Genomic DNA, 3,601 nt, shown 5'->3' on the forward strand with positions numbered 1-3,601 from the left:
TCGGCATCTTTTCCCCCCAAGGGTTTTTTTTTTTTTTTTTTTTTTGTCTTTCCATATTTTCTAGGTTCTGGGGATCCAAAACTTGACAAGATGGGTCTTCTTTCTTAGATATATAAATTCCTGATACCTGATAGAATGTGGTCTTTTTGTATCTCTTTTGATTAGGGAAGATAGACGAAATTAGTAAGCAGTGTTGCATTCACTCATTTAACATTTCAATACCCATTATATTGCTGGATACTATGTTTGGCACTGGGGGTGCCATGGTGAATAAGAGGAAGGGCTCATATCTTCTTGCGGTTTACTGTCTAGAGGTTTTTTCTTATTGCTACATTTTAAATATTTGCTTGGGCAGTACAATTTCCTGACAATGTAGGAAAAAGGTGCAACACTGTAAAAAGGTGGAATGCCTTTCCTTCCACCTTTTTACAGTGACACAATGTTATGATATTTAGCCAACTCTTGGCAAGGAGGAAAATTAGAAGAGATAATAGAAAGCTTGTTCAAAATATTGAGTTTAGGTCTTCATGTCAATCTGTAAGCAATAAATACTATTGTTCAAATTAGAATTTTTCCCTGAAAAATAATTGCAAATGTTAACAGATTTAGATATATGTTGCTAGATTAAGCACTTTACAGTGTTTAAGATCATTAAGTACAAGTAAGAATATTACAGATTTCAGGAAATTCAGAACTTAGCAAGGTGCCTTGACTATAAAAAAGAAATTTGTAAAGGTGTATTACATGAAAAAAAATTGAATGAATGAATCATTTATAGGCCAGAAACCATGGAAGAGCTAAAAATCATGAAACAAGCATCTCAAATAATGACCTTTCATTTTTCAAAGATGCTACTTAGATAAGCCTTCTTGCTCTGGTAGTTTTTATTAGTATATGTTTCAAATGTTCACATGCATAATTTAAAAACTTATTTATAACAAACAGAACCAGTTTTTCTTTTCATATGTTGTCAGCAATTATGTAAGTCAAGATGACCAAATATATGTATTTAAGTTTGTGAAAATGAACATAGTATTTTTCTAAGGGAGGTGGGGAGTGGCATTTAGGGACAGATGTCAGAAGATAATAAACTGGAAAATGTTTCATTCTTTTTTGTTTATTTGCATCTTTAGTTAATTGTGAGATAAAAGATACCATTTTAAAATAAGCTGGTTACTATCCAAAATTCTTAAATTATTTGTCAGAGTTACAGATGTAATAGTGTTAAAAGTTAAAAGAGTTACAGATGTAATAGTGTTAAAATCGAATAGTTTATGTACAAACAAAGCAGTTCTCTGCTCTATGCCTCCACAATGAAGCAGTCCCATTCAACTCCTAGATATTTTTAGCTCCTTATATCCATATTTCTGAGTAACATGATTCCACTCTGATTTCTTCGTTTAAAAATTGTAGATATTGTTTATTGATTTATTCCCATGAAAGATGGGGATTTGGTTCTTTTCTCTCACACCATTCTTCCTTCTCTTGCGCCAACCTCCCAATTATTTCAAATTTTTGATCAAAGTACTCACAATTTAAAGCACTAGAGTTATATATATGTTATTCACCACTAAATCAGGTATTTTACTGTGACTGTGATTACTTTTTTTGTTAAAGTTTTGTTTTCCCTGGAATTAACAATTGCCTCATTATTTTGTTTGTTTGCTTTACTCTTCACCTACCACTAACTCAGGCAGACTTACCAGTACGGTCAATCATATCAAGTTACTTCTCACACCCATTTTAATCTTGGGTACATCTCTCCTGGAACACTCCTCTTGCTCTGATCTGGACTTGTTTTATAGGCCTGCTGCACAGCTGTCATCCTGGGATTTCTCTTTACTGTTGTTTTAGGAATTCCTTCTTCCTCTCTTACATGTTGATTACTTTCTGTCTTCGATCTCCTGTCTCCCTGTTTCCTTGATTTGGTGGAACATATTCTCAGCTTCCTGAGAAAGAGTGCATAGGAAGCCCATTTTTGTAGGTCATGTTTGTTTGAAAATAGCTAGACCTTTATTCTACCTTTACATTTTATAGTTTGGCTGGATATACAACTCAACATTGGAGATACTTTTTCTTCATTTTAGTCATTGATCAACTGTCTTCTAGCTTGTAGGTGATTGTAGAGTAGTCTGATACTATTGGACTCTGGATCCTTTGTATATAACCTATTTCTTTGACATTTATTTGATCTTCTCTTTCTTCTTGGTGTTCTGACATTTCAGTATTTGATATACCTTTGGGTGGGTCTTGCTTTATTCATTGGGCTGGGTATTTGGTGATCACATTCAATGTAGATCATGTCCTTCGGTTCTGGGAAATCTCTTTTTTCATTTATTTTATTAATCTTATCTTTTCTATAATTTTATTGATCTTTTCTTTCTAAGAGATTTCCTCAAATTTGTCTTTCAATTATTTTAAATGCATTGTTTATTGACACTATTGTATATTAAATTTACAAGAGTTCTTTCTAGTTCCTTTATATTGTTTGATGGCATCCTGACCTTTCATCTCAGAATATTGAACATAATTTTTTATATATCCTTTATATTTTTCAAAGAATATCTGAACCATGTGCTATAAAATAGTATTACTTAGTCAGTATGGAGTTACAGTGCCAGAGTATGAGATGTGGGGGATACAAGTGTAAAACATTGGTTTTATTCTTTGGGAGAGCAAAATCTGCTTTGGGAAGTAAGACATTCACATGAATTGGTCATTGAGAATACAAGTTAATTAATAATTAATACTAAAGGAGTAGTACAAGCAGTAACTTAAAAAGATTCAGATGAGAAAAAAATCTTTAGCGTGAGGTAATTAAAGAGGAATTAAGCTATACTCCCCTAATTAAAATCACAGATTGATTATTACCTCAGGCTTAAGAAATCCAAAAAAAATCTCTCTCAAAAGGATAATTCTTTTAAAATTCTATTTTTCATAGTTGGATCATAGCTTTTCTAGCTACCATGACAGAAAAATTGATGCTATATTTGACTTTTACCCTAATTTATTTACTATTATCTCATCTATCAAGTCTTGCTGATATTGTACACCCCTTTACTATTTCATTCATCTATAGCCACTTCATAGCTGAGTCCTTACCACCTCCCTAGTAGACTGTAACAGCATTCTAGTTATTCCCCAGCCTATGGTTTTGTGTTCCTCATTTTATCCTGCATAAACCTATTAGAGCTAAGGTTCGAATATCTTGCTTTTATTTTGTTGATGGTTCTACTAAAACTGTGATGGTTCTTTATTGTTAGCTGAATCAGAATTGGCTCTGAGCAGATTATTGCACAGGTACAGGGCATATATACCTTTACTCCTCTTCTCTTAGCTTTCTACCCAAGAGAGAGTGATAAAATTCTGAGTTAAGGGCTTCCCTGGTGGCGCAGTGGTTGAGAGTCCGCCTGCCGATGCAGGGGACACAGGTTCGTTCCCTGGTCTGGGAAGATCCCACATGCCGCAGAGCGGCTGGGCCGGCCCGTGAGCCATGGCCGCTGAGCCTGCGCGTCCGGAGCCTGTGCTCCGCAACGGGAGGGGCCACAGCAGCGAGAGGCCCGCGTACCGCAAAAAAAAAAAAAAAAAAAAAATTCTTTTC

The sequence above is a fragment of the Neophocaena asiaeorientalis genome, unplaced genomic scaffold (genome assembly GCF_003031525.2).
Source record: "Neophocaena asiaeorientalis asiaeorientalis breed wild unplaced genomic scaffold, Neophocaena_asiaeorientalis_V1.1 scaffold2, whole genome shotgun sequence".
Lineage (NCBI taxonomy): Eukaryota > Metazoa > Chordata > Mammalia > Artiodactyla > Phocoenidae > Neophocaena > Neophocaena asiaeorientalis.